Below are 24332 nucleotides of genomic sequence, written 5' to 3' on the forward strand. Positions count from 1 at the left end.
ATCTGAAGCTCATTATAATTGTTTTGGGAGTCAGAAGCCAGGGAACCACAGTTATGGTCCCAGCCTTACTATTAATTAGCTGGATAATTCTGGGAAGTACACTTGAGTTTTCTTGGCCTCAATTTCCTGAATCCTTGTACTTCCCAAACACCAATCAGTGCATCAGCGCCAGTCAACAAAAGAGATTTTATGATTTCGTAGTTAAACGAATCCTTGGAGACAAGAAGGTATGTGTGCGTAATTATAAATGCTGGTCTGGGGAAATTTCAGCTCTTCACTTTGATGTTATAACATTGCAGTGCAATTTCGTCTGAGAGTGGGATAGAATGTGGTCATTACTGAAATTATCATCATAAAAAGCAAGGTCTGATTTTTTCTCGTCTATGAGTAAGATGTGAGGATAGAGATGTGTCTACATGAGAAAATAAGATGTTGGTGAATTTATTGTTGCTGTCTTCTCCACAGTTCTCTTAGTTGTCTCTTAAAATTCAAAATCTAGGAAGCAACGGATTAAAGACAGAGTTGTTTGACCATCACTATGAAATTAATATTCTTATCCGAAGACAATTTCTGCAATGGTATGTAAAATCTTCTTTTATGTTCATATATAATGAAGCCTTCAAATTTTAATACAATACAGTAGTTGATTTGATCTTTTGCGAAAAATGATATATATTCATTTTTGAAGCAAAAAGCTCAGAAGTTTTTCTTTTTGTTATGGCTGTGACTGAAAAACGAATGTCCTCTGAGAGGCTCGAGTGCTTCCAGGTGGGCTTCTGGGAGGTGATTGGACCATGAGGCACTAAGGTGATGATAGCCCAGCCCACTGAGGAGCTCCCACCGCCTGGACAGAGGAATCCAACCTCTAGGGTAGAGAGCAGCTACTATTGTGGCTGCCTCGATGGCCTGAAATGATCCAGAATGTTAACTTTTACCGTGACTTTGACTTTGAAGAAGAGCCGGCAGTCACACAGCATCAGGTCCGTGAATGAGGTGGACTAGGACACCATCGTGTTTTCATGAACTGCCTTCAGGTTGGGAAGTGCTTGGCAATGACATTAACCATTGTTGGCCACATCTCAGAAGGACACTCAGGAAAGGGAACTCCCAGAGCTATTTCGAAGGTAGCAAGAATGATGAGATAAGGCTGCTGGGAGCAGGGAAGGGGAGCATTTTGAGGTGGATTCAAGGCAATGTATCTTTGAGTGTGATAATTTTTAATGTAAACATTCCCCATATATTAAAAATCACTTTTCCTATGTGAAGGTATAATATAGATTTTACTGATACGTTGGGTGGAAATGAAATGTAGAAGAAGAAATGTCATAAACTCAACATATGAATTTTTTGGTGAACTTTGTGGGCCGCTGTTCTAGAATGTTCCTTGGTTATCCCAAACCCTCGCTGGTCGTCCAGATTCTTCCCCTCCTCTTCATCCTCTCTCTCCCTCTCCACCATCCAGGGCAGCTTCCCTGGCTCACAGTGCCATGGAGATTCTTCCATCCCACTATCTTCCCAAGAAGCGGCTGGCACCTCACTCCCTCCCAGGGCACCGCTCACAGTCTGAGGTCTCTGTTCCCAAATCCCCTGCCAGCCCTTCGTGGTAGGTGGCTTCTCAGAAGGAGCCCTCCTGCCTGCGAGGTATTTTCCTTTCTTTGTTTCTGCCTCATTATACACTAACTATCTTGGCTCTTCAGACAGCTGGAATCCCGTTCTGAAGCTGTAAGAAGAGAAGGAACCAGGGTGTGTTTATTCTCCAGGTAGCTGTCACCAGGCGGGACAGATTCCCAGCATGACTCCCTCTCGCATGGCTCTGCTAGGTGGAGACGAACGAGCCCTGGCAGGTCCCTCTGGCTCCCTCCCAGAAGGAGCTGGAGAAAACGATTTCATGATTCAGTTCCAGTTGACTTCAACATCTTGTTTTTAAACTAGTTGAGAGAGGTGTGCGAGCTGAGAAAGAGACAGATGTGACGCTGAGTAATTGTAACATTTCCAAAATAGAAGGAAAGGCTCTGGGTCTTCAGTAGAGGCTACATGGTGTGGGGCTGGAGTGACCTGTGGGGGTCCCACACGCTGACCATCTCTTGGGTCCCCGTCAGTCATCCAAGCCACCCCTCTGTAGACAGCTGCTGCGCTTACCCCCTCCAGCAGCTACTCTTTTGGCTTCCAGACCACCCTGCTCTGGCTTGAGTGTGTCCTCCAAAGATGTGGGGAACTTAGTCCCTGGTGTGGAGATGTTTGGAGGTGAAGCCACATGGCAGATCCTTAGGTGACATGAGGATAATGGGATGCTAGTCTCTCTCTTTGGCTTCCTGTTTCTGTCCATGAGCTCTTCCTCCCGCACTCTTCCCTGCCATAATGAGATCTAGAATGTACAGGAGTCTTCTGGGTCATACATGCCAGAGACCAGGGCGGTGGGGGGCAGAGGGCATAGGCAGGGTCAGCACACACTCCAGCTCCTGCTCACACATGCATGCACCTGTTGTTGAGGGAGCTCATGCCTTGGTCCCCCACTCCACCAGGCTGAGGTCTCTTCCAGCTGGCACACGGTTTGTCTTCCCGGAAAGCCAAAGGCAGCTCCTGTCCACTTAGCAAGGTGCCTACACTCCTCCAGGACTGCCCTTCCTTCCCCTGTGGTGGTTTCCTTGACTGTTGCTGTCCCCTTTTAGGAGACTGAAAGCTCCTTACGTCAGGATGGAGTCTTCATATTCTGTCTCACCAGATAGCTGGTCACTCCATGATTATCAGGCAAAAATCTAGACTAAAATGTACTACCACAATACGTTGGGAGGTTTTTGTTTTATGTTTTACCCCTTTGTTTCCTATCCATCACATTCCAATCAGAATGAAAAGAAAGAAAATTATACAATATTTTATAACCCTTCTCCCCAGAGCAGGCGTCTAGATCCTTGTACATTTATGAGCTATAGAACTTCCCTGTGCCTCCCACATTCCCAAGCCCCTGTGACTGAGTGGACACAGAATCAGTTCTGGGTGGTGGGCTGTGGTCAGAGTGGCCCTGGGTCATTTTGGCAACACCCATGAGCCATTGTGCTGGTCTCATGGCCAACGTCACCCAGGAGCTTTGAAAAAGGACACTAGCCTGGGCTGAGGGATGGCACAGACCAAAGCCCCTTAGACCCTTACTGGCCAGGTGACCTGGGCAAGAAGTAAACCTCGTTATGGCCCCTGAGATGCCTTGATTTGTTACCTCCTTTGTCCCCCATGAGAAATACATGGAACAGCCACTCATCTATGAAACGCACGATTGACTAGCTTGTCTCTAATTCCTTGCTAGCTCTTCGGGCTGAGCTGTGTCCCCCACAACCCACATGTTGAGGCCCTAACCCCCAGAACCCTCAGAGTGTGACCCTGTTTGGGATACAGCATTAAGTGAGGTCATGAAGGTTAAATGAGGTGACCACAGTGTGGCCACCGTCTACAAGGGACAGAGGCCTAAGCAGACACCAATCCTGCCATTGCTGCCCGCCTGTGACAAATAAAATTCTGCCACGCGAGCTGCCCAACCTATGGACCTTCATCCCAGCAGAAGACCGATACGTTAGCCCTCTTACTCTAAATTTGATCTTGGGTGTGCACAACCAGAGCAGAAAGTCTTTGAAGAAGACTCACAAAATAGGGGGAGAAATGACATGGTCTCCTCCTTTTAAGGGGTTCTTTATTAGCAATAGAATAAAACATTCACAAGAGCAGATCCTATTTTTTCTTTCTAGGCAAAATTTGACTTTGCTAGCATTTCAGTGGAGAATTTATAATGGAATTTCAGAGAGGGTACATCTCTCATGGGAAGAAACACACTTTCTCTGGGGGTGTGCCCTTGGGGGGTGACCAGAATTCAGCCCTACAAAATTTATACACATGGGTTGCATTTATTATGATTTGCTCACTATCCTGAATCTTCCTGTATACCCACATGAGACTGAGATTCAAAGTCAAGATTTGCAGGAGGAACTGGGGGCAAATCAGACCAAAGGGCGCTTGTGGAGCAGCGGGCTGATGGCAGCCTGAATGCAGGGGTAGAGAGGTCAGGAATGACTACCACAGACAAAAGCTGCGAGCTGGCTGGCAGATGCTGAGTAACTACCTCTGCTCCGCTCTTCCTCCCACATCCTGCACACGCCCTGCCGCCCTGCTCATCATTCAGGGCACCTGGCTACATGAGTCTGCCCATGACTCAAGATTCTCTGTAACCGCTGAGCAGCCGCTGGGACTGAACCAGCGGGACCACACATCAGCATCACTCCTGGGGTCTGTCTCCAAAGTCTAGCCCAGTGGTTCACCGCTTTGCTCACTGGTTTCTTGCTCTTTGATGTCTTGTTTCCTCCTTTATTCCTCTTGTAGTTCTCTCCCTATCCCCTTGTGGTGGTTCTAACTGCATCTCCTTAAGTCCTAACCCCAGCAGGCTGTGGATGTGACATTATTGGGAAGTCATTTTTCGGATGAAGATGAGGTTGTGCTGCATTGGTGTGGAGTCCAGAGACACAGGAGGGGCCTCTTCCAGGGAAGATGGCCTGTGATATTGGAGGCAGAGACCAGAGCAAGTGATACCAGGATTCCAAGCCACTGGCAGGAGCCAACAGAAGCTATATGAGGGCACTTTCTCCAGAGCCTCTGAGGGAAGTGGACCTCGGGGGACCATCAGTTCTGACTTCTGCCCTCCAGGCTCTGAAAAAATACACTGATTTTGTTTAAATCACTCTGTTGGTGGCCATTGCTTACCACAGCCCCAGGAAACTGATATAAACTTTTCTTCCCTTCAGTTCCTTCTGGTGATAAGGAAGAATTTAGCATCAGCGGTGCCAACAGGTACAGATAAAGAAAAAAAAAAAAAAGACACAGACACAACAATAAATGGAGGGTGTATGATGTGGAATGCTATGAAAACCCAATTTTTTCTCTCACCAAAGGGACATAACACTGTATAGTTAATCTTACATGGAATTATTCTGACAAAGTGACTTCTCCATGATATACTGCATTCTATATTGGAAAGAGAAATGTACGTTTTGCTTGCCATTGGCCAAAACCAACTTTGAAAAAGTTCCACTTATTCTAGCCTCTTTTTCTCTTAGCACTCTCAGACTTGTGACAACATTGAAACGACACCTCCAGGAATAAATCCTGCATTTATCCTCCCAGATACCCACCCTGTTGAAATCGTGCCTCGGAACCGTGTTCTCCAGGGGGGAGTGGTTTCCTCCCATTTGGCCTCTGTGTCTGAGTGGGGCCAAGATTCAAAGTCCGGAGTCGCAGGACGGAGTCACACTATCCATTCGCTGAAAGGAGGTAGAAGGTGATAATTTGTTGGAAAGCAAAACAGAACTTTTTTCAACTTCCCATTCATGTGGGAGCTGAGGAACTATGAGAAAACAGATGTTTATGTTTTCTTTCCTACTTTATGTGCTTTCTATCGTCCCCAAGCTGTATCACACCAAGCCCTGGGCAAGTGGCCTTGGGAACTGAAACGGTTCTGGAAAGAGAAGGGCCCAGACACTGTGGTACACATGTTGTGCTAAATCAGCGTCCCTCCAACATGAAACTCTTAATTGCCTTCATGAAATAGCTTTCATCTTTTGAAAATCTTTGCAGTACAATGATGCAATTGTGCAATTGCATGCTACTTTGTTTTTTTCTAGAAAGATCTCAACACCACAGCACCCTTTTACCAGATTCATAAATCCTAAGTCATTTTGGCGGAGTAGGAAACATGGAAACAGAAAGGCAGAGTGGCGTTGAAATATTTAAAGGCTGCTCTGAACCATTCCAAATCTGGTATTTTTAGAGCAAAGTTCTAGAAATATGACTCTGTAATAATTCATAAGCAAATCAGCTCTCTGCCAAGATGGGAGCCAGAGATCAGTCATGGAGTTGGAAACCATGGAATAAACACCATCCCAGGAGCTCAGTCCCAGGTGCAAATCACTCTGCTGTGGTCAGCCTGGTTCAGGCCTAGATGGGTGAGTTCTGCCAGACTCCCGGTTAGGAGCTGGGGATGTGGAGGGACTGCTCCACAGCCGAATGGCTCCTGACAACCCCCTGCCCCATCACCTTCTCCACAGTCTCCCAGGGAGACTTCCCTGACCTGTCTCCATCTCAGCATGGCTTCTCAGAGGACCAGTCCCTGCACTACACTGGCTGAGACCCGGAGAACCTCCAGGCGAAGATGATGATGGGAAATGGTTTTGGCTGAGCCGATGTATAAACGGAAGTGCATCCTGGTAGCGGTGGGGGCGGGGGAGTCAAGAAGGCAAGCGGACCCACCACTGCTGTGTATTGAGAGATCAGAAAGTGGACTTGTCCTGGACGGAAAGGCTGTGGGTACTGTGGCTGCATTCACAGATACCTCAGGTCTCCTCTAGGCCACTTTGGATTCTGATGGGCTAGGATGCCCCTGAGGCTATGTGCAGTGAAGGGCTTAAGAGTGAGCTGCATGGTGAAGCTCTGTGCTTGTCCCATGCCCTCAGGGTGAGATTCTGTTTCTAAATAAAAATCAGGGGATGGCAACTGCAGATGGAGCTCTGTGCAAAGGCCCTGGAGTCCATCTCGAGTACTGGAAAAACATAAAAAACCACTGGACTCAGGATACATGGAGAGACTGCTCAGCAGAACTCAGAAAGAAGCCTAAAGCTGCCGCCCATACTCAGGGAGTCACTGCGGTGCATTAGCACAGACACTTCCATGCTTATTAACTTTTACTTTCCAGTTTCCTTGTAGCATCACCTCTCTCTGTCTTTGGGTAGGAGAATGACGAGACATCCCATCCCCATCTGTGACACATGACAGAGAAGCACCCTGGCTGTGTCAGCCCCTTGGCAACTCTGGCGGGGAAACCCGTTCTGCCCATTTTCAAGATTAACAAAGAGGCAGTGCCTTGTCGCTCATTTGTGCATCTCAAGTGCTGCTTACCTTTGCCCCTTGACCCCATGCACCCCTGCCCGATGCCCTGGATCCTGCCTTGGACTTTGACCTCAGTTTCCATGCTTTGATAATCTTCACACACAGACCTCACCTAGGGAGCCCTTGAGTCCCCTTCGGTCCCCAAAACCCACCCAGGCACACATTCTAGGCTGATTCCAAGGCCCTGTCCCACTCCCTGAACCCTGCATCCCTGGTTCTCAAGAAGGAACTGTTTTACTCTCGTGAAATGCAAAGCACCAGGGGGCCTTTCCTCCAAGCAGAAATCCAGTGAATTCCAGACCACTTTTGTAGCCTGATTCCCAATGGCCGGCCAAGGTATTTCCATTTTCCTATTGAACATCCTAGTGTCTCTCCTATGAACAACGGGTGGGTGTGTGTGGGAGTGATGGGTGAGAAGGTCTCACTGCGCCCTAGGGCCAGATGCTCTTCTCCAGCCTCAGCATCCTTCTTGGGAGAAAGGCTCTGGTTAATTTCACTACGCAGCCTCATTTGTGATGCAGCGTTGGCAGGCGAGACACATGATGGGACTCTCGGGGACTCCGTGAGTGTCTAGGATTTTATAAGGTGAGAGGAGCACAGACCAGCTCCATGGGGCAGGGACTGGCTTGTTTGATCACTCACTCCTGCTGATGCAAGAGGTGGAGACTGTGAGGCCTGGACATGGTCTTGAGGGTCACAATCCCTGTCATTCCAAGGGAGCCCCCAGCATGGCAGTTGGCCCCCAGTTTAGGGCACACCCCCCTAAATTCCTTTAATCCTCCCTGCCTGCTAAGGGGGTCAAGGGCCTGGCTTCCTAGGGAAGCTCATGATCTACTATCGACTTCTGTGTCTGTTTCAAATTTTTAAATATTAAAAGTAGAGCAAACTCTTTGAAATTCCCAAGGAAAAAAGAGAGAGAAAAATTACCTACATGGTCCAGCACTTAAAACCAACTAGCCATTGGCATTTTCCTGTATCCTCAGCAGTCAGTGGTAGATGCATAATTCTAAAAATGCAGGTGCCTTGGCACAGGGTACACAGCTCTGCACCCAGACTTTGTCACATCATATCATGGTAGGAACCTGTAGGACAGTGACAGAGCACACGGCTGCACCAGTGCTGATCTGCAGAGAATAAGTTTACTGAAGAATACAGGGCAAAGGAATTGAGGACTTGAGGGACATGGTTTTGTGTGTGTGTGTGTGTGTGTGTGTGTGTGTACACGCGCAAGTGTGTGGTGCTGGGCATTAAACCCAGGGCCCCTCACCTGTGAAGTAAGTGGCCTGTTACATCCACAGTCCACAGTTTGTATTTTTAACAAAGCCTTTGACAGTCTCACCCCAGACAACCTTCCCAGTCCTGTCCTCTGCATGTCTGATCCACTCTGCAGTCCCCAATGTGACCCCTGGCCCCAGGACTGGGCAGTGTGCTGAGGGTTAGACCCAAAGTCACCTCATGTGATTCCAGGTGAATACTGAGCTCTGTTTTCAGAGCTCCCCACATTCATCCCAGCCTCAGGTCCTGTCCCCAGCACAGAGGCCAGGAGTAAGCCACCTGCATAGACAGAGCTCACCACCTTGGGCTCTGGGCCTTCGGACCTCAACCCACACTTGCAGCCCAGCTCATGCTTGAATTCGGTTGTTGCTGTGCCTTGCCCAGCACCCAGTACCTCTGCCTCACACCCCTGTTTGTCCCTCTTTAAGCTCATCTCCACACAGACAGCTTGTCCATATTATATTCTAGAATATTCCTCAGGTGTCACAGGGGTTGTGATCCCTAGGGGCCCTGACTCTTGTCCTAGAGAGAGAGAAGGGCTACCAGGTGTTCTCAGAAGCAGTACTTTGGAATGGCTTCACCTTGTCAGTCAAGTGCCTCAAGGCCACCAACCTCCTGACACCCCCATGGCTTCCCTGTACATTCCTAAGAAAGGAAGTCAGCTGATTTCACCAGAAAGAGCTGATTCATTCTGTGGTTTTGGCATGATTTTCCAGATTCCTCTTATTAAAACCACCCTTTAGAATGAAGCACAGTCTTGCCAAGTCTTGCGTGCTCCCCGGGTTCTGCACACAGGCCCCTCACAGGTGCCAACAAGCTCTCCTCTCATCCACACCTCATCGCCAGTCCTGTCATGCATGGGCCATCAGGGAGGCTTACTCAGATCCCCAGAGTGTGGGACGTGAGCCCTGGGAGGGACTCACCTGGTCGTTGTGTTGAGGGTGGCCGGGAAGGGGGAGTGAACCATTGCTGGGCTCCAAGAACATGAACCAAGTGGGTGGGATGTGGTGGCCTTGTGACTCCAGGGATCTGCAGGAGCCTGAAGGGCTGGAGCAACAGGAAAGGGAAGGACAGTAAACCTAAGACCGACCAACCTTTCCTTTCCTGTCTTTGTTCCAAATGCATGGAAATGAGGACAGGAGAGCAGAAGGGGGTTTTGGCGTGGAGGACACATGGAGTTCCTTCTTGGGTCCAGCAGCAAGCTGGAGCCGCCCAGGATGATGCAAGGCAGGGTCAGCCACAGTCACACCTCAGTTTTCTCTGAACCTTGCCCATGCACTAGGGGCTTGTCGGTCTCTCTCCTGTGCACTCAAGTGAAAAATGACCCAGGAAGGCTTTCCAAGCATTCGCCAAGGGAGTAGGAAGCTTTAGAAAAAACTCCAGCTCAAGGGTACCTCAGTGTGTTCTTACCAAGCTGTGAACAGCAGTGACAGTTTCCCGGCTTCCCAAGGAGAGCAGCAAAGGACTCCAGCTTCCTCTTTCCACGGGTTAGTTAAGTATTCCACGTGGACCAGGCCTCAGACTCAAAGTAAAAGGAAACAGAGATGGCGGGCATGTTTGTTCCCCTAGTGTTAGCATAAAATGGATGAAAGGTAGCAGCTTTCACCTCGTGGCCCTTCTGTTCATCCAAGTAGCTCTTTCCATAGTTCAGACTAAATTATAATTGCTATGGTTCATCTGCTCATTGGAAGAATTCATGAAAACGGTGGCATATTTATGTTTCAGTTGTAACCCGAACAGTTGTTTCATTGAATTTATTGGAGAAGAGGAAACAGGGAGAATAAACTGTAATTTTATGATTAATTGCTGAAAATGGTTAGAAGTTTATTTCCCTGCTCCTGCATTTCCTCTTTTCATCTAAAGGCCAAATCCGTCCTTGTGTGTCAGAGAGAATGGGCCCACTCCTCTGCTTTACACATACTTTTTTAAAAATTTTTTTTAATTTTAAAGATAATAAAATTCAACAAAACAAGACAGAACAGAGCCAATCAAGAAAATGCAGCAAAATTGGTACAGGACTTCAAAGCAGTACTGGGAAAACAATAATAACTACCGTAATATGTCTTGTTACCTTCACAATAGCTGTGCATTCCATCAGGTATAGCAAAATCAAACCAAAACAAAGCACTATAAAACCAATCAAATCGGCATATTGAATAAAGCAAAAACAATTAATCAGAACAAAGCAAAACAGTAAAAACTATATTGGCCTTCAAAGATAGGATAGAAAGGAATCCTCCATATTTGCTGCATTGTGTGCTGTCAGCCTCCCAAGAGATGCTCAGACCTCTGGCCCCAGGCCTGCATAATCAACCAAATAATATGAGCATTTAGTTGCTTTAGGTACCTTACTTGCTAAGGACTCAGGCTGACCTCAGAACCGTCCCATTGTTGCTTGGGGTGAGGAGTGTTGGGATGGTAGGCTCAGGGAGGAGCTATCTGACTTTTTTCTCTCTGGCACATGCATGGCTTGCACAGTTTACAAGGAAAGCTGGCTGGTTGATATCTTGGTTGGTCCCCCAAGTCCCAGCATGGCCTGTTCAGGAAATGCTGACCTTTCTCTCCCTTAAGGACATGCTTTACAGAAATTCTTTAATGTGCCTGAGCTCGCTTGTTGGTTTCATGGGCAGAGCTGCCACCCAGAGCTCATAGGGACCTTTGTCCCTAAAGCGAGCACCAAACAAGGTCAGCAAGGGTAAGGGGTGGCTGCTTCCCGCTGGCCAGAGAAACACCTAAGATCCAGGTCTGCCCACATCACCAAGACCACAGCCTCATCAGGTCACTGAGGCCTTAGGGCTGTGGGTGAGGCCCTGTTGAAACCTCCCTGGTGGCACTGCTGAGGCCTGGCACCTCTGGTTCTCAGAACAGCTCCCAACACCCCCTACACACACATTCACCCTGAGACGAATAGGGGCAACTTACAGCTATCAGGCCAGGTGCTCACCCTCTATCTTGTGCTGCTGTGGTAACATTTGCTGAAAGACAACCCTGTGTGCTCCTGTCTCAGAAAATATTGACAGAAGGGTCAGGCAGGGCGCTTTTCCTGTCCTGCTGAGCCCAAGGCCTATCTGCCAAAATGAGAGGCAGGAAAGTGCACACCCTCGGCAGACCCTGGATGGCCCTGACACAGCTCTAAACAGGTCCTGTCAGTCCCTCAATGGAGGGACCTACCCCTGGGAACAGGGCACACACTACCAAAGACTCCTGCCACACTCAGGGCTTGAAGATATGGGCACCACCCCACTGCCTGAGATGCCCAAGGGCTGTGAGTGCCATGCCTCTGCTCATAGTGTTCCAGGCATCCTGTAGACCCCATGGAAGTGGGGAGGAGAGGAGAGGCCCTCTACTCTTCCAGGTGGCCCCTCCCCAGCTCTCTGGTGTCTGCGGTACTATCTCTGAGGGAAGGCCGAAGCCCTGATCAGGGCATGAGTTCTCCAGCTCACATCTCTCCCCACCACCTTGCACATGGCATGAACAATGCTTGGGGCCCCAGCCATCCAAAGCAGCCCCAAAGCAGGGGCTAATCCTGCAGCTTCGGGGATTCCTATTTCTAGCAGCAGCTCAATGGCCTAGGATCTCCCGCACAACCCCTTCTGGTCCTTTTTTCCTCACCCTTCCTGGACAGCATCATCTACTTTCAGAGCTTCAGTTTTCTCCCCTGGCAGTGGCAGCCCAAGTGGTCACCAGTTCCACTCATGGCCATCCCTCCTTGCCCCTCCAACTTGTCCTATTGTACTAGGCACACTGGGACCAGCGGCGGCTCCTCTTCCCTCCACATGCCCAGGCAGATTCAGTCCTACCAGTTCCACACAGCAAAGCCACCTGGATCGTGCCCTTTGTATCCCTGTGGTTTCTCCTTAGGTAGAACCCATGATTATTATGTCATAGGCTCCCAACTTATCCCTCGCCTGGGATCAACCACAGACTCCACAATCTACCCCTCACCCAAGATGGACTCCAGACTCCAAAACTGAAAAGTAAATCCCTCTTCCCTCATGCTTGCAGTTTAGACTTTCTAAAATTAAATCACTCCTCTGATTAAAAAATATTCAAGGCCCCTGTACCACCCTCCGCAACCTAAATCCAACCTTTTTTTAAAATCAACTTTTCCCACTGACACTCCAGCCATAAACCTTATACTTTGGCTATGTGGGCATACACACACGCATACACACACACACACACACACACACACACACACACACACACAGTAATTTCATTTGTCAAGAAAGTTTTGCTTTGCAAATGCAGAAATCTAATGAAAAATATCCTAAGTGAGCAATTCAAGTCATTTGCTCTTGAAACTGAGCTTCCCAGGGGGTTAATGGTAACAGATATGGTTGGATCCAGAGGCTCCAACATTGTAATAGATACCCCACCTCCCTGTCTTGGTGCCTCTCTCTATTCAGGAACAATCTTTTCAACTGATGGCAGGTACGACTATTGATGGCTCAGTTTTGTCAAGCTCTTGGACACTGGGACATTACAAACTAGTTAAAAAAAAAAACTCTATTAGTAGCCCACTAGGACTCTAACCAGCCTTGCCTGGGTCACCAGTCCACTCTGGAATCAGCACTCTGTTCAGGTTTCTGAGCACCCTGGATGATCAAGCCTTCATGCCTGCCCCACAGTGGAGAGGGGGGGTCACTGGGTGAAATTTGCCACAGAATTATAGCAAATGAAGGAAAGATGATCATTAAAAGAAAAGTGACAAAATAGACAAAGTACATATCATATGTCAACTTACATATTTCTGTCTAGCATGTCTGCAAATTTAATCCCCAGAGCAGACTTTAATGGGCTCTTTCTCATTTCCCTTTATATTATTTCCCATAAGAGTCAGCTAGATTTTATTGCAATGCCTTATAGTTCTATGATCAAATCCTCATTTCCTCAGTGAGCCTTGTGGGCAGGTGAAGAATGTGCTACTTCTTGCTCTGAGGCTGCCTTGACCACTGTGGCTTTACTTTGGGGAGGGCCCCATTTCAGAGTCTAGGTAGTCATTTTCCTGGCATTGAGACAAAATACTTGACCCTCACAATTTAAAGGAGGAGAGGTTCGTTTGGCTGACAATTTCAGGAGACTTAGTCCATGGTCAGCTGGCTCCAAGGCAGAAATTTCATGGTAGGTGGGTATGGAGGAAAGCTGCCCAACCCATGCCATCCAGGAAGCAGAAAGAGAGGAAGGTACCAAGGAAAGAGAGAATACTCTTCCAGGCCACATTCCTAGTGACTCATCTCTTGCAAATAGGTCCTACTTCCTAATAGCACATTCAGCTGTGAACTCACTGGGTTAACCCACAGGTAAGTACAGCGCCCCCATCATCTAATTGCATTGTGAATTTCCCAATTCTAAAAGCAGGAGACTAGCAGGGGATGTTTTTCTTCTAAAACCATAACATTCTGCCTCTGGCCCCCAAAAGATTCATGTCTATCTGTTTATGAAAAATGCATTTGGTCCATCTCCAAAATTTTTCAAAGTCTTAACTATGCTGCGTTGTTCAAAAATTTAACTCCAAAATTTCCTCTGAGACTCAAGGCAAACTCTTAGCTCTGAGCCTCTGTAAAAGTAAAAAAGAAAGCTACATTCTTACAGCATACAATGGCCCAGGGTAAACATTTCCATTTCAAAAGGAAAGAGTAGGAGGGATAGAAAGGAATCAGACCAAAAAACTAAATCCTGCAGCTCTATATTCCATGCTTGGAGATTATGATGCAATATGTGAGCTCCAAAAAGTATGAGTAGCCCTGACTTACGGCATTTTTAATTGGAGGCCATGGGGCCCCTCTTTGGGGTTGGTTCTATGCTCTGCCTGTGGCTTTCCACAGATCTTTCACATTCCTGGAATCTCCAAGTTCCTGGGGTCCCCTTTGTTGTACCTTTTTTTTCATTTTTGCAACATTACCCTCTCAGAAGCACATTGCCTGGCCTCTGAGGCCGTCCTCTGAAATCTGAGTGGAAGCCTTCTCAACCCCACAATGCTTGCATCCTGCATGCCTCTAAGAGCAACACCACATGGATATGTCCAGGACTTCTACCAACCAGAGCAGTTCCCAGGCCCTCTTGAACCATGATTACAGTGGTTTCTGATTATCTAAATGGCTGAACCTATGGAAATACTTTTTTAGGTGGACTTAATGAGTAGGGCTTGCCTCTCAAAGCCAACTTTTTTTAAAGTTTACTCTGTTATATCCTTGAATCTCTGATGAGTGGAGGCTTTCCTTTTCCTGAGATGCTCTCAAGCCATCTTTCCTACTTTTCTGGCACAAAAGACCTAGCTTCTTTTTAGTGTTGTTAATCTTTTTACCAATCACAATTTTTATGTTCCCAATTTAGACATTTTCTTTTTTGCTAAACTACAATATTTTTACTTCTTTCAGTTCTGCTTTTTACTTTAGATACTCTATAAAGCTGTCTGAAAACGAGTGGCAGAACCCATGCCCCAGCCTAAATATTGGGCTGTCTTGAAGTTTTCTCTTTAGATCACTGTTTTTAAACTCAGCCTCTTACAAAAGGACAAAATATAGACAAAATTTTGGTATATTTGATGGCCTCCAGTTGATTTCTCAATAGAGTTCTTATTCCCAACTGAAACCACATGAGCTTGGCTTTTTGAACTCAGACCAGTATGGCCCATCATGTTCTACTTATAGCATTTTGGACTTTTTCTTGCCTGTTCTTCTAATATTTTCCAAAACCCTCTCAGAAGCCATGTCCAAAGACTTCAGAAACACATGATCAATATGTCACAGCAATGATCCCACTGCCCCTGAAAATTTTCTGTATTTAGTAAGGGGTTTTTATTTGTTTGTTTGGGTTTTATTTTTGTTTTTTGGTCACTGGGATCAAATACATGACACACACAATTTAAAGGAGAAAATATTTGGCTCACAGTTTTAATGGTTTCAGTCCATGGTTGGTTGGCTCCAAGTCAGAACCAGTATAGTGGAAAAGCAGAGTGGAGGAAAACTACCCAACTGGGGACAGCCAGGAAGCAAAGAGAGAGCAAGGATGGGGGACAAGAATACACTCTTTCAGGTCACACCTCCTGCAATTCATCTGCAGCCAAACCTTACCTCCTTTTATGGCTTGTGTCTAGATGTACCCTCAAAGCCTCATGTAGTCATTGATGGAGCTTTTTCAGAGGTGGCCAGTATAGAATTTGTGACATTGGGATTGATTCATGGTGCAATGCTAGGATCAAGAGAACTAAGATTAAGGGTGTAAGTGCTAGCTGACCTAAATAGCCTGAATAAGATATAAGAGCTAGAAAGAGCTGCAGTGGCCCCACTGGGTGCTTTGCCACCTTCTGCCCACCATGAACTGTTTCTGTTCTTTGATGCCTGTTTGCCATGCCACCCTGCCCTGGTGCCAGCTGATTATGAACTGAAACCTCTACAAACTGGGAGCTAAATAAATCTTTCCCTCCCTTAACTGTAGATACTGGGCATTTTTGTCCCACCAATCAGAATATTAACTAAGACATCTCCTAGAAGCAAATCCAGCTATTCATCAGTGGATTAATAATCTACTTGTAAGTATAGTTTCCCCATGGTCCAGTAGCTTTCCAAAAGCTTCACCTCTGAACTCAAGAGACTTTTGGTGAATAGCTTAGATCTAAACTTTAACAGAGCCTGTGAACTTGGCAAGTAGAAGGGACACACGCATTGTCTAGGGCACAAGAAACACCTCAGCCTCGAGGATATCAGAGAGGCAGCACCTATGAATCTTTGCTCCAGAAGCAGGGATGCATTAGAAATCCAACCTTCTGGGAGCAGCTCTCTTCTGACCTCTGAAGAGAGCTGTAAGGAGATGAATGTAACAAGTTGTAGTCATCTTTGCTGAGAGTGGTTGGAGCATGGAGGTCTTTATTCCTGATATGAAGAAAGTCCCAGGGTTGAGCTCATTGTGGGAAAGTGCAGTGCATAGCCAACTGTGACTTATGTTCTTGTTCTTTATTTTTTTATTTTTTTAAATTTATTACTTTATTTGTTAATATTAGGAAGAAAAGGTAAAACAAATTTTCACAACAAAATAATGAAAAAGTAACAATTATTGATAAATTACACAACATTATCTTTAGTCACTCAAGTACAAAATATGGGCATAAAAATTCAATCAATATTAGCACAACCTTTCCTATTCAGTGAACTAAGTGACACTGTTATAACTAACTTGCATTTTTTTTCTTTTCCCTTCTATCCTTTCTCTTTTCCCCTATCTTAGTTTCTTCTTTTTATTGAACAGTTTCCTTCCATTTCACAGTGACTATTGTATATTTTGAACCTTATGGTTTCACATACGTCACTGTGGTGTGATGTTATGTTCTTGTTCTTTAATAAAGAGCTGTTTTATAAAAAACACAAAGAGATGTGTCTCAGTTAACTTTCCATCACTATACTAAAATATTTGACATAATTAACATACAAAGAAAAAATATTTATTTTGACTCACAATTTTTGAAAATCTCACTCAAGACCAAGTGGATCTATAGCTCTGAACTTCTGGTGACCATGCCTGATGACAATGTGGGGAGTTCACAGCAGGGAAAAGTGATCCCTGCACAGCCAAGGAGCAAAAGAGAAAGGAGCTGAGTCCCACCTTTCCCGTTGAGAACACACCCCTCAAAGACCTTTGGGCCTCTCATAAGGTCCCATTTTCTAAAAATTCACAGCATCTGCCAAAAGTCCATATATTAAAGGGGACCAAACATTTAAGACATGGGCCTTGGTTGGGAGACACTGAAGATACAAACTGTAGCCTGGTGTGCTGCTGAGAATGAGACTAGTGTGGAGACTCCACTCCACCTCTCCGCAGGGACCTATGTGTACCTAATTTTCTCCCCTGGTCAACAGTACCAATTATGCCCACGCCAGGAGGTGTCTTGAGCTATAGTCCAGGTGGGGATCTAGGTCATGGGGGCTGCTGCTACCTCTGCTGTGGTGTCACAATCAGTTCATGTAGGGTCACATGCAGAAGTGCCAGCATTCTTTGTGGCATCTGAGGGATCCATTCAATCAATACCGGCCTATGTTCAGAGTCAATGTGTCAACCAAGGCAGGAAAAACATCTCAAGCCCACTCAAGCCCTTCTCTCACTTACCAACCACCTACTACCTATGTTCTCTTTTATATTAGATTCTCTGTCCTGATTACTATGGTCTGAATGTCTGTGTTCCTCTAAAATACATGTGTTGAAATCGTCACGCACGGGATAATGTGATTTTTGGAGGGAAGTTGTGAGAATAAAACTCTCTTGAATACGATTAGTGCCTGATGAAAGATGGTTATAGTGGCATTGTGAAAGGATTCAGATAGTTTCTTCTTTCTTGGTTTCTTCTTCAAGGTCCCTTTATGTCACATCCAAGGGCCTGGAACAGAAAATTTCAAGCATCCCTTACTACCTATCAGGCCCACTTCTAGATATGAGACTAAGGACAATGGGGGCCCCAGTTGAACCTATTTGGAATTATGACTTTCCCACATTTTGCTAAAGTCTATGGGCCAAGTGTGTCCCATGGCCATGAATACTAGCCCACACTATCCTGAGAAGAACACAGCTAGGGAGCAGACAGCCTTCTCTTAAACTGCACTAGATACTAATGTTTCCCCATGTTCCTCCGGTTAAAACTCCTCCCTTCCAGGACAGCTTGAAACTTTATCCCACTGGAGATTGTATGCAAGCCATGAAAAAGATCCATCTTGTACATCTAGACTAAATATTCGCTAGAATATGTGCACAGCCAAAATCAGCCTGTTACTGTGAACTTTTATATAAGAAACAGAAAGTAGAAATTAAAGTTATATACTACTTTGATAGATAATGGCAACACCCATGATCATTAACATAATTAACCACTGGCGCGGCCTTAGTAGGCAACTGCACCAGGGTCTAGGAACCATATTCATCCTGGTGGAATGGGTTTGGCGTCAGGTCTTAGTAGAACCAAGGGAACCCCACTCTCATCCAGTACCTGTGGCTCACCTTGGAGATTACCTGTGGGGAAATCCTAACTTGTATCCATTGATTGCTCACATTTTAAGTTTCTTCCTCTACATACTAATAATGTGGGATTTAATGCTTCTTTTCGGAAGTTTCGTTATTTACAGCTAGAACTCGGCTGTGATATCTATGCCAGTAAATCTTCCCAGCTCCTCATATACATTGCCAAATCCCTCCACCCCCAAATAATCCAAACCCAAAAGCTGCATCAGAAATTAATAACCGTGATCATAAATCACAATGAAGGTTTTATCCTTCTATTTTGCATTCGACATCATGACTGAGTGAGTAACCCAAGGCACAGAGGACTTATCAAAAGTTGGCGGGGGGGCTTCCTTAATCAAAGGCATATTTCATCTCTGAAAAATTCATCAGAATGTGCTTTGGAGCAACTGTATGTCTTGAAAATCTCTCTCTAGCACATCTGGAAACGCACCCCCCCCCCCATAGTTATATTCAGGAATACAAGCAGTTTTGATTTGCACGCATAAAGCATTTTCTTCATCCCTTATCTCGTGCACCATGTGAATGAATTCCCATGATCCATGACTACAATTACTAAAATATGGGTTAAAAGCGCCTGCATTATGCAAATAGTGGCTGCCATCAGGAAGCTGCCGGGGACCAAACAGAGCGCTGAGAATGCTCGGATGTTGCTCCTTCCGCTGCTCCTTTGGCAGGCCTGCTGAGTCCCTGAGCTATGACAGTAACATGTCAACCTGCTCCTGATGTCCTATACTTAAAGCCAACTGCTGAGCTGCTGCCCATGTTCCTGCAGGCATCGAGCAGTACTGGCCTCTTTACTCTGTGCCTTGTCTATAAAGCCATGTGGCCAGTTGTTGCCAGGTCCTCCTAAGCTGATGTCAAGTTCTCCCATTTCTTAAGGATGGGCAGCAATCAGGGGCCTAGCCTCCAGGGAAGGACTTTCATCCTTTACAGCCCTACGCTCACTGCCTGGTCATAGCACCCAAGTCTGCACCACGACATGAAGAGACCCGAGCGAGGCAGCCAGTGTGAGACACTGCAAGTTTGTGAAAAGTTGCACTGTTCCCAGGAACAGAGCTGCTGGCATCCATGATGTCTGTCACCAGTTGCTAGATCCCCGCCTGCTAGAGCAGGAGCATGCTGGATGCCAGCTCCTAAACTAACAGAAACTGAAGATAATCACATGCCACGTGAGCCTGGAGAGGATCTTTACCCTCCTTGATCCTCAATTTCCCGCTCCAGGAAATGGAGGAATCAGAATATTCATTTCGTAAGGGTGATATAGCCAAGTCCTGCCAACTGTGTAGCTTATAGCAGAAGCCGATTCCATCACAGATCTGGGGGCTGGAGGTCCAGGATTAAGAGACAAACCCTGCCCTGTCATCCCAGAAACCCAGAGGGTTTTATCTTCCTTCATCTTCCAGGAGCCCCAGATGCTCCTTGGCTGTGGCAATACAACTCTGATCTTCACATGGAGTCCTCTCTATGTCTCTTCACATTGTCCTCACTCTGAGCACTTTGGCCTGTTTCCAAATTTCACCTTTCACGGGGATGCCAGTCATCCTGGATTAGGCCTCTTGCTCTAGACCTCACTTTACCTTTGCTACCTCTGCAAAGACCCACTTACTTCTGTCACATTGCAAAGTGCTAGGGACTAGGACTCCTGCATCTTTTCTAAGTGAGATACATGAACCCTTAGCCAGGCACACAAGCCCTTCCTGTCAAGCTGACAGCAGATGTGATAGCCAGAGCTGGCCCTGGGCTGAGCACCCTTGTGTTTTTCTCACCTCCTCCTGGAGCCAGGCATGGGCAGGTGAGGACAGCACACTGTCCTTTTTGGGTCAGTCCAGCCTACGGTAATGGCAGGCTTTGGTCAGCAGCCCAGATCTGTAGACAGCCAGGCAGGCCCCTGCATCGCCACAGAACTCACAGCCAGATATGCAGATGCAGCTTCCCAGCATCCTCGCTGCCTCTGCAGCTGCCCCCAAAGAGGCGTTTCTGGAGGGGAGTCACATGAGCCTCTGGATATGGCACAAAACATGCTTTCTTCCAAAATCATGGGCAATTCTTCTCCCTGAAAAGACTAAGATTGTTCATTGTTCTAGGAAATGTGAAAGGGAGAAGAGCGGAGACAACATAATGATTATAATTGCCATACGGCTGGATGTCACACAAGGTCGTTAACGTTTAAGCAAATGTCAGCTAAAAGCACGTTGCTCTTGAAGAAGACAAGGTAAAACTGTATCAGGATCACAATGAACCTCCCCAGTTTTGTGCATGGCTCCTGCAGTTCAAGCTCGTTCTGGCTGAATTTGTCTTCCATAGAAGAATCCTCAATAAACCATACCATGCTCATCCCTCTCATGGATCGCTTTCTCCTCAGCCTCTGCCTAAGGACCGGCCCAGGCTGGAAGACAAGCAACCAGCTTTCCCTGGGGACTCCTTGAGTCTCGCTTCCCAGCACCCTGCATTTAGGCACTTCTGAGTACACCGGGTCGCATGGCAAATCCAACTGTAATTCTAAATGGCGTAAATTGCATCTCCCTTTACACCCAAAATGCTTTTCAGGAGCCCTGGCTGCCCACCCCCTCAGCCAGGAAAACATCAGATAAGTTTGTGCAGGGGACCACATGTGCTGTCAGGAGCTGGAAGTCATCTTGGTGGCAAACCAGCCCTGCTAGTTAATTATTGCCAGAGAGCATAGTGTGATAGCAACTTGTCTCAAAATAAAGCCTCATTCCAACAGATGTTCTCCACAAACGTCATGACATAGGGCAATTTAAGGGTACAATTCGCAATAACTTCTTCTTGCTGGTTTTACTGAGAAATCACATAGAATCAAGATTGATGTTCTATGAGAGTATTACAGATATTTTCCTTTGGCTATGATCATAAAAAAATTCCCAACTAAAATAATTTCTCCAGTGTTCTCAAGGGAACAGAGATTGGGACTCCTCCTCCCACTGGTTCTCAATTGTTCCTACATTTGTCATTTGTCAGCAGACCCCCCCACCACCACCACCACCACACACACATACAGACTTCAGGCAGAGCTCTGGTTGGGTTGCTCAGGCCCCATAGACAGATGTACAATGTCATCCTCTGAGCACTTTCTGAGTGTTCTGCAATTGATGACATGTCCATTCGGTGTAACTTCCAGAGCCACTCGTCCATCTATGGAACAACTCTTAGCCAAGCTCCCAGAAGGCATGGTTGAATGGGAAGACCTCCCAGTCCTCCCCAGAAATTTCCACCTGGGCATTTCTTCACTGTCTTTTTCCTTCCCTGGCCACCAGGGTACATTCTGTCATCCATGCTTCACTTGTATATTGCGATGCCTTGAGAAAGGCCCGAGGACATCCCTTGCCACTTACTCTGGAGCAGTGTGACTTCCCTGAGGGGACTCATTTGTTTTCTCTTCTAAACATTGAAATCCAAGTAGATTCATGGCTTTGTCTTCGCTTTGGTTACCAGGAAGATGGAGCCCCATTTTCCCCCCAGTATGTTGTTTTGTTTTATTTCACTGTGTTGCTTCAACTGGCCTCAAAATTCCATCTCAGCCTTTCCAGGTCCTAATGTATTATTTTGTAATTTTTTTCTTGTTCATATATGCATTTTATAAAAATCACCTCAAATAATGTATGGAAAGCAATGGGATACTAAATCAACAAATAAAATTGAGGAATAGTGAGTCTAAAGAATTAAAATATGGTTAGCAAAAAGTTACACCTACTTTGATGAAGCATGCTTTTCCATACATAAGCCTGGGGTGCCCAACTTGTGGTGTGTTAAAAAATAAAAAACATGCAGTTTCCTGGTACGCTTTGTTCCTCTCCATCACCTGTGTGAGGGTGGCAGCGTCCCATGAATGGGGAACTACAAACCTTCCAGGTCACTCAGCACTGGAATGACTACACCTGAATCTCCAGGAATTATCACTATCCAACTCCTATGTCAATTTATGTCTGACCAATGTATGGATGATCAAAAATGATTAAAGATGCAGATAAAGAAGATTCCAGCTAATCAAAGACTGGATTCTATCTGTATTGTGTGACACTCAGAGATGAACAAATGGGTTCTGAGCAACCAGGTAATGTCTTTCCTGCAGATGGGTGATAGAGACTTTAAATGTAATCCAGGTCAACCACCTCCTCCACAACCAGTCCCAGCCTCTGCCCAGGTGAACACCCTCACCTAAATCTCAGAGCCTGGGTGTGTTGGGTCAACCAGCTGTTTCCAGGCCTGTTAGCAAGATGATTGGCTGGGAAATGGATAAAGTTTCAATTTCAGACCCTTCCTATGCACAGGCTGATTCTTAAGACCCGGAGCAGGGCTCCTCCCTCATGTCCTGATGGCCACTGTTCCGTGGAATTGTCACAGTAATGCAGTTGGGATACTTCTAGGTAAACCCACCTCCACATTTTCTCTATTGTTTCACTGATGATGAAAGGAGAGGCCAGGTATGTCAGTCAGGGCTCACTAGAAAAACAGATTTAAAATAAGGTAGGCTTATATAGAAATATGGGCTTACAAGTTAGGCTCACCACGACCAGCTGCAGTTAGATGTAGAAAAGGACAAAAGGGCTGACTGAGCTGAAGAGCTGAAAGACCCAGCCAAAGTCAAAGCCCGGAGGCAACTGTAGTGTCCTTGGTAAGTCTGAATCAGGGTCTGCAGTGTCTGTGTTGAAGGCTGCAGAGCCTGCTAGAGTCCAAGAGGCGATGTCCAAGGTAAAGGCGAAGACTGGAGCTTGCCAAAGAAACAAAGTGAGTCCTCCTTCTTCGTCTGCTTTTTATTCCATTCAAGCTACAGCCTGTTGGTTGGTGCCACTCCCACCCCAGTAAATCCACTTCCACATTCAGTAAATCCATTCAGCCACACCCAGAGAGAAGCTAAACTAATCCAGTAGCTGTTTCTTACTCAAACTGACACAACAGCTAACTACAGCAAGGGGGTCTGAGCAGCCTTTCAGGAAGCTAAGCTAGAAATGTGATTCTCATGGGGTCCATGGGATGGAAGGCTGTGATTTGTGTTCAGTTCTGAATCGGTAGGTTTACTATCCATAGCTCTCCTGGTGGAGGACTCTGGGAAACCAAGAACAAACATCACCAATACAAAAGGCACTGAGGAGAAGCCTCTAAGACAGAAATCCTCAGATGCCCTCAAATCAGACAGGAAAGCGCTTAGTGAGCTGCTTTTCCATATTGGACACCAATCCAAAAGTTTCACTGACATTTCCAGGCCTTAGCCCTTACCGTCATGCATGATCAGTGCTGCTTGTAAAACTGAAACCCTTCGAGGCCATTAGTGAAACCAGAAGGGTTGACCCACCCTGGAAAGGAATGTCTGAGTTTCCAGCCGCCCTCTATGGAGAGTGATAAATCAAAATTGTTGAGGATAGAAGTGATCAAAGACCATGCAGCCAAATGGAAGGGGTGAGTGTTACAGGGGTGTCAGGCAGTTAATGAAAACATCACAGTTCTATGTATTTTGTTGTCTGTTAGTTGTCATCTTTTAAAAAGTTGTGATTTATCGCAATTTCTTTCAAAATCTAGACCAATATTTGCTTACTTAACTTGGTATTTGCAATTCTGTTTGGTTTTCCTTAAAGAGAATCCCTAACACTGAAGTCTAACACAAAGCCTGCATCCCACCAGATCCTTTGGAATCACTCTGGTTACCCAAACCAGCATGCTCAGATGTCCACTCTCCACCTGGACTAGCACTCCAGCAGCCTCTGTGACTGGCCAGTCTTTGAGACTGGATGCCTTCCATGAGCATGCAGCAGCCTGACTGGACTGGGGTCTACTCTGAGGGTCACCCTGTATAACAGGCTCTGTCACCAACTGCCCCTTGCTGAACTCCATCCCAGGACCTAGGTAGCCCCTTCCATTCTTATCCCTGAGTGGGCACCCTTTCTAAACCCAGACTGAGCTGTCCAGGTTCAGAATAGCACCTTTCACAGGAGTGCTGTGAGTAGAACCATTATCCTGAGACCCCAGCTGCTGGCCCCTCCCCTAGACAGGATCTCTTAGGTATGGAGACAAAATTAACCACTTCCTCTCTGGGAATCATGATTTTATCTGCTTAGGCATGAAGTTGCTGAGCAGACTTTCCCAAATCAATCTCCTGATGCCAGGCTTAGATTTCT

The 24332-nt window shown here is 46.3% G+C and overlaps 1 long non-coding RNA gene across 1 annotated transcript; it reads right to left on the minus strand.

Moving 5' to 3' along the window:
* Window positions 1–7855: 7855 nt before the first annotated feature.
* LOC134473130 (uncharacterized) lies at window positions 7856–9758 on the minus strand. The gene is made up of 3 exons (XR_010043231.1): window positions 9604–9758; window positions 9117–9240; window positions 7856–8000 (listed from the first exon to the last, which is right to left on the minus strand). It is a non-coding gene; the product is annotated as an uncharacterized LOC134473130 (long non-coding RNA).
* Window positions 9759–24332: the final 14574 nt, after the last annotated feature.

The sequence above is a fragment of the Cavia porcellus genome, unplaced genomic scaffold, assembly GCF_034190915.1.
Source record: "Cavia porcellus strain 051 isolate PalLab524CR breed Dunkin Hartley unplaced genomic scaffold, mCavPor4.1 scaffold_26, whole genome shotgun sequence".
NCBI classification, from domain to species: Eukaryota; Metazoa; Chordata; class Mammalia; order Rodentia; family Caviidae; genus Cavia; species Cavia porcellus.